Here is a 12,391-nt window from a genome sequence, read left to right as displayed (position 1 = left end):
AGTCTTCTTGCTGGCGCCGATACCGATCCTCACGTTGCTGCCAAGTTTCCCGAGGCCTTCTATGAGTTATCACAATACTAGATTGGGGAAGCCTCCCTGAGTTAGTCCCCTCCTGGATCAAGCCTTTTCCTTTTGCATCGGAAGTGGTGACCTGATGCTGAGGATCTACCGATGCATTTCTTTCGGCTGCTTCCGATGTTAAGACCTTGGCCTTTCCCTTAGCATCCAGCATGTTTGTTGGGAAAGGATATTGATCAATCTTCATCGGCTTCTGAGTTTTGGAGCTGTCGAATTTGATTCTTCCAGACTCTATAGCCGATTGCAGCTGTTGCCTAAAAACTTTGCACTCATTAGTGCTGTGAGAAGTCGCATTGTGCCATTTACAGTACTTCATCTTCTTCAATTCCTCAGCCGATGGGATTACATGATTGGGTGACAATTTGATCTGACCTTCCTGAAGTAGAAAGTCAAATATCCTATCGGCCTTAGTGATGTCAAATGCGAACTTCTCCGGCTCTTTGTGCCCAAAAGGGCAAGACATCGGCTTCTTGTTCTTTACCCATTCTGCCAAGCCGATGACTGGTTCCTCATCAGGGTCCGAGCTTGCTGCTTCATCCACAAATGATACCTTTTTCTTCCATGCTCTCTTGGGCTCGAAAGGCTTGATATCTTGATCAGAAATCCTCTGCACCAAATGACTTAAGCTTTCAAACTCTTGAGATGCATACTTGTCCCTGATATGTGGCAACAAACCCTGGAAAGCCAAATCGGCTAGCTGCCGATCATCCAGAACCAGACTATAGCATTTGTTCTTGACTTCCCGTATTCTCTGCACAAAACTTTCAACCGATTCATCATTGCGTTGCTTCAATTTGACCAAATCGGTGATCTTCTTCTCATGGTCTCTAGAAAAGAAGTTTTGTGGAATTGCTTCTCCAGATCGGCCCAAGTAATCACTGAGTTAGGAGGTAATGATATAAACCAGGTGAATGCCGATCCAGACAATGACGATGAGAACAACCGCACCCTTAACTCGTCCCTGTTAGCCACCTCTCCACACTGAATGATGAATCTATTGACGTGCTCCATGGTCGATGTATCATCCTGCCTAGAAAACTTAGTAAAATCTGGCACTTTGTACCGATTTGGAAGCGGAATTAAATCATATGCAGGAGGATACGGTGTCCGATAAGAGTAGGTATTGACTTTGGGTTTTATGCCAAATTGGTCCCTCATTACTTCAGCAATCTTATCGGCCCAATAAGCATCGACATCTTGCCGATGAGGCGGTTGCGGATCTGGGACCTGTTGATACACTTCCACGTGTCTGTGCGGTGCACGATCTGCATGGAACATTGGGTTAATCATCTGGCCACCAATGTGTTGACCACCAAACTGCTGACCACCAAACTACTGACCACCGATCTACAGACCACCGATCTGCTGACCACCAATCTGCTGGCCGAGATTCATCGGCTGATTGACCAACCCTTGGTTCTGGAATCCAGGGTAGATTTGGCCTTGTTGAAACCCTGTAGCCTGATGATTCTGTTGGGGCATTTGTGGAAAAACTTGCTGCTCAGGCCATCAACTATTAGCATTCATCGGCACAGGACCTGTCGATGACTAGTAATTGGGCATCATCATTGAATTGACATATCCTGGCTGAGTCATAAGCCTCTGTTGCGTCAGCATTGAATCTGCCGATGCGTTAGGCATCTGGAACATTGGAGCTTGAGAATTCCCAGTGTAAGGTATGGCAGTAGTAGTTGTAGTATACTGGGGACTCTGGTTCATCGGCATATTTGGAGGTGCCGATGCCATGGGAGCCTTGCCTCTCAAATCAGCTGCCTGAGATGTGCTAGGTGTCCTCAACGAGTATTCCGGGGGCATACCAAAACCCCACCAATTAGGAGGAACGGATCCCGACATTGCCGATGCCAATAGATCTGTAGTAAGCTTGATCGAACCATCTGATGTCAATGGATTAGACAGCATCGGCGTGGATTGCGCATTAGAGACTCCTAGCGTGCTCGGAGGAACAGTGGTTTCTGTGCCTGCAGCGGCCGTAGTAGCCGATGGAGCCGTCACCACTGGCGATTCTGGCTGATGATAGACAGGGCCCACATAATTTGGTAGCAATTGTCCTTCTTGGAAAGTTCTAGCCACGGCATTGAAAACCGTATTGGATAGCACACCAGCTTGGTTGATCAAGGCACGGTTGATAGCACTATCGACCATGTCTTGGAGTTTCCCAGGATTGGCGTCAAAAGTAACCTGCCGAGGGGTCGACCGTGCTTCTTTCTAGATCACCTCGCCACTCCTATTTATGCTGAAGGACTTGAGACATTGCTGCTTATAATCCTCCATAGCCTTCGCAATAGCTTACTTCTGCTCATCCTTGAGATTGGCTTCTATCACGGGGATGACGTTCTCCAAGTCGAATTCAGTAGTCGACATGTCAATCTTGATCTTGAATAATGTCCCACTGGGCATGCCAAAAGATGTGTTGATGCAAAAGCTGATTTACAAACACAAAGGGCTAATACCCGATTTAAACGTTAAGGCGTGCCAGCCGATTTGACCTTACTATCGGCAAAGGTGATAACTCGAATACTTTGGTCTTGACAACAGCGATGCGCCCGGATGCCACGGCCAAGAGGTATTCACGCGGAACTTGAGAACACGCCGAGCTTAAGTTGACGAATTCCTAAGAACTCATAGTAAAAAGAAAAAAGGTGACGAAGTCGTCGAAAAAGTAGATGCTAGAATATGAGTAAAAACTTGTGTTTGATTGATTAATTGATTCATCGATTACAAAGCCCTAGGGTCTACATTAATACCCTACTCAAAGAGCTACAACCAGACACGACTAGGACTCGAATTCCAAATTAAACAGAATCCATACACAAAATGATTTAAATAACTAAAGAAAATACAAAACTATCTCCCCGTGACAAACTGGGACACCACCATGGACCAATCGGCAACCTTCACGCCTTCCTTCTGTATCGTCGGCAGACTCCTCATCATAGTCATCAGCAAAAGCTAACGCTGACCTTCGGTATGAATGCATCACCAGTTATGAACTTAGTCACATTCAGCCGTCCCTTCATCAGCAACCATCCTCATCGGTAAGTCTCCTGCAGACCAATTACTGTTGCCCCATCTTGCCGATCCACACTCTACCGATCCTGGATACGTGTCCAAAAACGGTGTTAACACGGTTCCCCAGGGTGTAAACTGCAATTTGCACGTGGGGACTGCGGGAGGATAGGCTCAGCACCGCCTCTGCGAAAGGCGATGCCGAGATGGGCTGGGCCAAGGTTGGCCGACCCTAGGGGGCGGCCGCCCCCTGGTGGGCCCCGCTGGCCCCAGCCCGAAGCCCGTTGCCTTCCTCTCGGGCCCCTGAGTCCAGATCCACATGCAAATTGATGCACTTCTATATTGGGCTTTTGGGTACTTGTTTATTTGCGCATTTTTTGACGTGTCGGATTGCGCCTTTTTATTTGCTTTCCACTTGTATGCCTGTATATGATCTGCAAAACACAACTTGCACTACATGTGGAACTTGGTAAGCATTTAATAAGTATATATGAGTAAAATACATGCTTTTCTTCCTTTGCATGGACTATGTTGGCGGCGTAAATATGTCATTAAGAACCGCCAACAATAAATTAGTGGTACAATTATGATATATTTAATTGTTAGCAAATGATATACTCTAAACCCTAAGCCCTAAACCCTAACCCCTAAACACTAAATCCTAAACCCTAGTTTTATATATTGTTTCCTTGTCAGGTATACACAGTAGTGCTAGTAGTCATGTGTCACTCAAGATGGCAATGGGGAATTCCCCGTCGGGGATTAGGTTACCATCGCCGTCCCCGCGAGGCCCCGTCCCCGTCCCCGTAAACAATCGCAGGGGACGATCCTCTACCATCCCCGTCCCCGCGTGGGGAATTTATCCCCACGGGGTTTCCATCCCCGTTAGAAAAATGAAGTTGAGGACAAAAGCAGATCTACGACATCAAAATGGACGTCAATTGAGCGAAAAATAGATGTCAATCGAGAAAGATTTCAATATTTCTCATGTGCTGATTGCCAAGAAACATTACTAGCTTCCTTCTCACAAAATCTAAACAAAGAAAGCACAAATAAACAAGAACACATAAGTCTTCGGTGCGAAACTATCTTGAATAAAATTTCCACCCCAACAAGACTTCACGCCGCACTCAAGACATGTCGTGCATGTGACTCCAGCTCCAAGCATGTCACGTCAGATCCTTGAGCTCGAACATACATCTCTCAATCTGTGTTGGCATGCAGATGCTGCAGGAAGAAGTACTTTGTGGGGGTAGCGATTTGCAAGAGGAAGCGTGATGTGTGGCTTGGAGTCAGCAGATGTGCGAACGCGGGAGTGAGTGAGATGCGTCGCGTCACACGGAAGATAGAAGAAGTGTGGCGTGTTCCTCGGCTGCTCAGCTATCTTGGCGGCGGCGGCAGCCGGTGGGTGAGAATGGGGAAGGGAGTAGAAACTTGGCTTGGCTACTTAGGTTTTTCTTGTCTTTTATATGTGACTCTTCTACTGGGCTTTCCTGGGCCAGGAATGAGCGGGCTGCCTGCGAGCCTGTGAGTGCGCGCAAGCGGGGATGCGGGGAAACGGGTACGGGGATAGCACAACCGTACCCGCCCCTGCCAGACCCGACGGGGGACGTTTCTTCCCGATTTTATTCCCCGTGGGGATAAATTTCTCTCCATCCCCATCCCCTAATGGAGGAATTCCCCGCGGGGAATCGGGGATCGGGTCCCCATTGCCATCTTTATGTGTCACATATTTCTGCAGAAATGGCCGATCCGAGAGAACACAAAGAGGAAATGATGAACCTGATCTGCGGTCCCACTGAAGAAGTTTATCACGATGATCGCGAAGGCGGTGAGAACCCTAAGGGCATCGATGACTGCTCTCAGTATTTGGTCGACCCGAATGAGCAAGACAATGCTAGCCAGCAGGTGTGTAATATGACAGTCTCCTTTGTTTTTACAGATATAATTCGAAATAATATCTTGTATTAAATTGTCTTGTTTCTTTCTACATAGCCCTCTGGCTCGACGACAACCACGGGGACCAGCCGGAGAGTACGTGGCCCAAAGAAGCCTATGGAGGGCCGGTTAGTAATATGAGAATTCGAGGAAGCATCAGGCAAGCCACTTGGACCCCATTCAAGGGCCTTTGTCTACCACTTAGGGTACCTTGTCCTGGATAGGATCCCGATCAGTGTTCGTGAATGGAAGGAGAACCAGAAACACCTAGAAATCAGTTATGTCTCTAGACGTGACAAGGAGCTACTCTGGGGTGATGTCTTGCAACATTTCACACTGGAGACAAACGATGACCCCAATGTTCTAGGGCCCGAGATTGGTCTATGAAGAAGATGGCCCCAATGTTCCAGGGCTATAAGAAGCGTCTATATCAAGACTACATCAAGAAAAACATGACTCCAGATTTCAACTCTCCGAACTATGCGAAGCTACGGCCGTTTTGAGACGACTTTGTACGGTCCAAGATGTCCGAAGAGGCTCAGGAACAGGTGAGAAAGAACCAAGAGAATGCCCGACGCAAGACCTACCACCATACGATGGGATCAGGTGGCTACCAAACCGCCGTTCCTAAGTGGGAAAAGGCCGAAAAGAGTTAATCGACAGGGGGTTCGTGCCCGAATCCCTCGAGTGGCCTGAGCGCGCGAAGCACTGGTTTTTCGCTCATGGAGGCTCACTGGACCTTGAGACCAGAAAGGTCGTGTATGGGGAACGCATCCAAGCTGTTGCGGAAAGATTCCATCAAGCCCGCTCCATCGCTCAAATTGGAGAATGGCAGCCGAATAGAGATAAAGATGAGTAGACATTCGCCCTAGGGAACCCTAAGCACGGTGGACGGACAAAAGGCTATGACACCGTGTCGTGGGAACATGCCTTCCCTGCTGGTAGGGAAACTTATAGAAGCCGCCAGAAAAAGAAGGAAGAGGACAGGGAACATATACGCAGATTGGAGGAAGGACTCATAAAGACCCAAGAAGTGGCTCAACGGGCCCTTGAGCGGGAGCAAGCGCTGAAGTCCACAATGGATGAGAAAATCCAAAAGGCCATGGAGGAAGCTGTAACTTCCCGCCTCCAAAGCTTGTCACAGCCACCGGCCGCCAACATTAGCCCTTGCTCAGCTCATCTAAAGAGTAGTTGTGCTTCTACGGAGGCGCCTGCGAGGCAAGTTGATGACGTAGGGCTGCGATTCCCGGTGGATGACGTCACCGCTCTGTTGACGTCTTGTGAGCTCCATATTCCGGAGGGCGATGGCACAGTAAAGGTGGCTACCGGTGTCGTATCTCCTATCGACCCCACTAAGACACCAAGGATCCACTCTGTCCTAATACCAGCCGGATATGCTTGTGTCTCGGTGGATAGAGTGGTCAGATGCCGTGAAAATGTGCCTCTCGATATCGAAGGCGGTGATGGAGAGAAGACACTTGGTGAAGCGGAGAAGACATTCATATGTTGGAGAAAACGGTACATCATTATTCCTGGGGTGCCGCCGCCACAACCGAACCCTAGCAGGTGCGGATTATTGTGGACGCTACTGCTTTTTCTATAATTATGTTCTGTATCAAATTACATTGAGTCATGTATACATATACCTTATTTGTTTTTCTTCAAATCCAGGGCCTCCCCCCACCAAAGTCCGTCTGTCCATTCACCGCATGACCATAGTGCCGTGGGACACGACGACGACGACGTACAAGAGAAGGCCACATCCCCACCACCGGCCACCGCATCTCCTCCACGAACCAATCCAACGCCGCTCGCGGCCGAATCTCCTCCACAACAGCAAGCTCCACCTGCGCCGCTGCCTCCGCCAATGCCGACAACGGCCGCCGCCTCATCGGCACCGGCTGGTGCTGCATCGAGGAGGAAGAGGTCGTCCGCCGAGACACAGAGATCACTCCAACCACCTGCGGCAAAGAGGAAAGCTTTGAACACGAGGATCCCGAAGACGACCAAGCTTTCATATGAGAAGACCGATGAGGAAGTGCTTGCTGCAAGCAAAGCAGAAGTCAAAGCATTCTTTGAAACATGCTAAGCTAATAGAAAAGCAGAGCAAGAGCCGCCATACCTAATGTATCCTCGTTCAAAGCTACGTCAAGTGGTGCAGAAAATTACAGACGCGAACCGTGCTGCGAGTAAACAACCAGGGTCAACAATATCAGACTACGACCGTACTGTCCTAAAGAAAATCAAGGCAGACAAAAGAAAAGTCCAGCAAAAAGTTGCACAGCTCGGTGAACAAGCGCAACAATCAGTTCAGCCACTAGTGGTTGTGAATGTGTACGGTTCAAACGCCAACTTGCTGGCAATGACTATACCTCTAATGTGGACTTAGATGAACTCGGGAATTGGATGGAAGAAACTGAGCTGCCCCTAGAAGCACTTCTAGGGCGTACCGATGCGCCAATCCACGGAGGTGTCGATGACTATCAGAGTCGGTACATTTACAGCAGGAGTATGTGCCACCCTGAGAAGGTACGAGGACTTGGTACGCAAATATACAAGCTGCACGAGTACTACTTGAGAGTCAGCTCAAAACATAAGGAAGAAGAATTGATTGCCGTCCGAGTCCGCGACCGACACAACTTCCGTGGAGATGACGTCATATGGATAGATTTTAGTGAAGTACACCAACTTCTCCATATGAATTCTCTCGACAAATCTCTCATGAGCTGCTACTGTCTGTAAGTGATTCTTCCTTTTAATCATTAATCCCATTATAGCATATGTATGTATTCGTAATAACTACGCTCACGATGTGCAGACACATGACGAGAGAACAAAGATTGAAAAAAGACAATCGAACTGGTTTCATCGATCCATATGTCGTGTACAAGGACACTATCCATTGAATCTGAAGCCTAAGGAAATGGAGAAGAACCTCGGGAGGTTTATAACCAAAGACATACGGAGAAGATACTCTTCCCTTACAATATGGGGTAAGTGTTGTGTTATATCATGTCTTAGTTAATCCGGCATTAAGATATACATATATAAGTTGACTCTAAACAAATGCAGAGATCATTGGATACTCATTGAGATTAAGATCACGGAACAAAAAATACATATGTGGGACTCAATGAAAAAAGACCTGGCACTCTATCAAAACATAATAGACATGATCCAGAGGTAAGTATATATCATACTTTAAATATCGATGCGTGCTCCTTTACTTTATTATGCTAGCTATACCTAATCAACGACCGTCTTATTGGGCAGGGCTTGGGCTTAGCTACAACAAAAATATCGTACGGATCTGAATGTGTCACTTCCTCCTTCTGTTCTACACCCTTGGGTGCCCACACAGCCGTTTGGAACGAATCTATGTGATACTATGTTTGTGAATTTATGCGGTGCACCCTATTTAAACCTGCTCAAAGTGTTCTAAAAGTAAGTAACATGCATGTGTATACAGTAAATTCATATCTTATTTATTTGTTGGAACTAAATAGATTTTATGTATATTAATATCTTTTTTAACTAATGCAAATGGAAGGAGTAGAATATGAAAGATAAAGTGTTCGAGTACACATTACTCCTTGGAGTACAGGAGATGATCGCCGGATTTATCAACGATCATGTCATTCCGGAAGACGGCGAGTTCCACCTATACCCGCAGGGCTTCAAGCCCATTCCAAACAAGGACGAACACTTGTATGAGCTTTAAGTGGGTGGGTAAACATTATGTAATCATTAATCGGTAGCAGCACACTTGATTATTACTTGTACATAATATTATTATTGTAAATGTAATGTGTATGTACGTATGTGTATAGCTATATAATATATATAGATATATATATTATACGGATAATATATATATGTAGTTTCATACTTTATTTGTGTGCAAATGACGCTCTTGTATAGGTGCAACGTATACGGATAATAGCGGCGTATACGAATAAATTGGAGAACATATACAATTGAAAACCAAAATCAATAAAGAAATGAAAAGGAAAAAGAAAAAGAAAAAGAAAAAACCCTTTAGTCCCGGTTGGTAATACCAACCGGGACTAAAAGGGGTGGCCAGGGGTGGCGCCACGTCACTGCCTGGCGCCCCCTGTAGTCCCGGTTGGTATTACCAACCGGGACTAAATGTCTCCCGGGCCGTTGAGCCGGGACTAAAGGTGGAACTTTTAGTCCCGATCCTTTAGTCCCGGCTCGCCATCCGGGACTACAAGTGGTTTTCGAGCGGCCGGTCCTGTACTAGTGCTACTATGTAAGATGCGCAGTCATTCCAAGATGTTCTGGTGCATTGTGTTTAAAAGCGATCATTGCATGCGACCTTGTCTCTATTTGAGTCCTCAACCAATGCAAAAACGTCGCCTGATTGCAGTACGAGCACTTTGGCACAACATCACGGAGTTTGGATTAATTCCTTGATATCTGGAATCCAACTCCTGACACCTTAGAAAACGGCTCGGAGGGAGTATTGTTAATTTAGGAGGAATAGTTAGGAAAAAAAAAGACCTAGGTAGGCTGGTAGCGCTGCAATAGCGGTTACTATAGCGATAATATATGATCCAGGTACTAAGTAGAGTTGGTAACGCTACAATAGAGGTCACTATAGCGGTAGTGACCATATATCGCTACCGCTGCAAAGTAGCAGACCAAAGATAACATGTTGGAACTTAGTGGCCGCTATAGCATAGTATCCACAAATTGCAAGCCACTATTGCTATTGTTAGACTGCTATTTCACTATGCCGATGATTCAAGTGATGATATCAACAGTTTTAATGGTAATAAAAGTGTTAAGATTGTAATCTTGACGCTCATAGAACTTAATGATAATTTGTCTTCACATGCCTTCTTTATACCTTATTATTTCTTTATATGCTTCCATTTGATTTCATGTCATTAAATTTAATAATTAACTAAAAACTTATAATTATTAATGAAAATATGATATTAGTATTGACATATCCTAAAAAAGGATAAATTATTTTTAACGTCGTCTCGCTATTGGACACATATCGTTCATATACCACCTACTATGTGCGATCCAATACATATAGACACTAATCTCCTTCAAAAGCCGCTACCCGCTATTTATAGCTTGACTATGATTTTCTTATACATTGAATGCATGCGTATAGACACATACTCACAAATCCACGATAGATGCCCATGATTATTCTATGGGACCGTTTTTTTTTCATGTTTCCGACCCCTCCCATATATATATTGTTTTTCTCCTTAGTTTCTGTTTTCGTATTAGGCTTTGCTCCATAGCAACATATCATATACAACCCAGCTTCGTGTGCAACCTATGCAACCACCAATTGAGTCCACAGGATCTAGATCTAACGTCTAAGTTTTTTTTTATTTAAACCCCTCTACCTGTGGGTTTAAATCTAACGCATGTGTATCCAGATGGGAGGGTTTAAGTGAAAAAAAACCTCAGACGTTAGATCTAGATCCTGTGGTATTAATTAGTGGTTGCATAGGTTGCACACGAAACTGGATTGCACAGGATACGTTCTTGTTCCATACGTATCTATGCGATCCAATTTCTTTTTTTCTTTTGAACAATCATGTTTTTTCAACCTTGTTTCTTTTTTTAGAAACCCCGACCCATTTCTTTTTTGTTGTGAGTTGTGACATTGTTTCTTTTTATTCTCTGCTCGGTCCAATGAGTGTTCCGGATTAGTTTTTTCTATGCTCCTATGGTTTGTCATTTTTTCTCATAATCATTAAAAATAAATAATAAATACAGTATTATGAGCCTTTCAACCATTGACCTTTTCACCACCAAGTTGTTGAGGCAATTTTGATTAGAAACAAAACTTTTTTTATTTAAATCTGGATCAAAACTGAGATTATAAAATCACAAAACATAGAAGCTGCTTGGCATCACGAACAACCGGATCCTGGTTGGCTGCTGAATAGACAAACTTGATCCCTATTCCAATGTTGTCACCAACGTTGAACCGTGCAAGCTAGTGTTGCGAACAAAGAGGAAAAAGTGAGTGAAGGTGTGGTGCATGGTTGGGGAGAGAGAGAAGTGGGGTAGGGGGGAGTGAAAGATAATGGGTGGGCTAGATGAGCAGGAGAGATATTCTGTAGCTAGCTAGGGTTTGTGATATGAGCTAAGCCAATTTTCAATTTACTAAGTTGATGTTTTTATGAGACCCATCTCTAGAAATCTATTTTCAAAGGCAAAGCTTGATCTTGGACTTCTAGCGAGGCAGCAGAAATTAACAACCATCTCTAAAAATATATTCAGTTGTCTCAAAAAACAATTTTGAATTGTACTCCCCTTATTATTTTTTATCTATCGCTATGAGAAGTGTATTGGTCAAACTTTTTTAAATTTAACTAGGTCTGTAGAAAATATTAGAAAAATTTACATGTGTCTTTAAGTTTATTATAAAAATAGATTCAGCGCTCTATCTAAGAACTAATTATATATCATAAATATTAATTAATATTTTTTTGTATATATTTGGTTAAAGTTTAATGTTTGACTTTTTATGAAGTGGGAACGATGTATAAAAAGGGACCGAGGATGTATATACGAGATTATTCATCATTTTTATAGTGTACCAGATTGTTTGGCGCGCAACGATACGTGCATCACACTTACCAAAGCATCACATAGTCGTGCCTCTCCACTTATGCCACAGGATGGGTTATTTCCTTGCATTGTGTTTCCTCTTCAACTTATGCCACTGTGCTTCCTCGGATCTTTTCTTTGAAACAAACATCCTTTGCAGCCTAGAGACCAATGAAAAATGTCGCAATACTTTTGCTAGAACCTTCTTCCTCTCAGGATCTTTCCATCTTGATGCCCCACAAGCTGGACAACTATCCTTTTTTATTGTCCTTTCTAAATAGCACACAATTGTTGGGGCATACATGAATTGATTCATAACCAAGTCCCAACTCACGTAACATTTTCTTTGCTTCGTCATATGATTTTGGAATAGTATTGAACTGTGGGAAAGCTTCTGACAAGATCTTCATAAATGCAGAAAATGCTGAGTTAGTGATCCTATAGTATGACTTCACATGAAGCATCTTGATTACAAATGTGAACCTTGTAAAATTCATACAACCAGGATATAGCTCACGCTTGGCATCTTCAATCATTTGTTTGAAATGTGATGCAACACTCCCATTTCCATCTTCAGGTCTAGCCTCATTTCTATGCTGTTCAGACCTGACGAGTTCCCCTAACATCTCCTCAAGTCCACAATCATCATTATTGTGCTCAGGTACAAAAGAATCAACATTTGCATCCTCAACTACTGCTAGTTCCTCCAAAACATGAATATTTCTGTCCTCTCCAT

This window comes from Sorghum bicolor, chromosome 2, assembly GCF_000003195.3.
Source record: "Sorghum bicolor cultivar BTx623 chromosome 2, Sorghum_bicolor_NCBIv3, whole genome shotgun sequence".
Taxonomy (NCBI): domain Eukaryota; kingdom Viridiplantae; phylum Streptophyta; class Magnoliopsida; order Poales; family Poaceae; genus Sorghum; species Sorghum bicolor.
The sequence above is the reverse complement of the archived record's forward strand: the minus strand, read 5'-3'. Positions refer to the sequence as shown.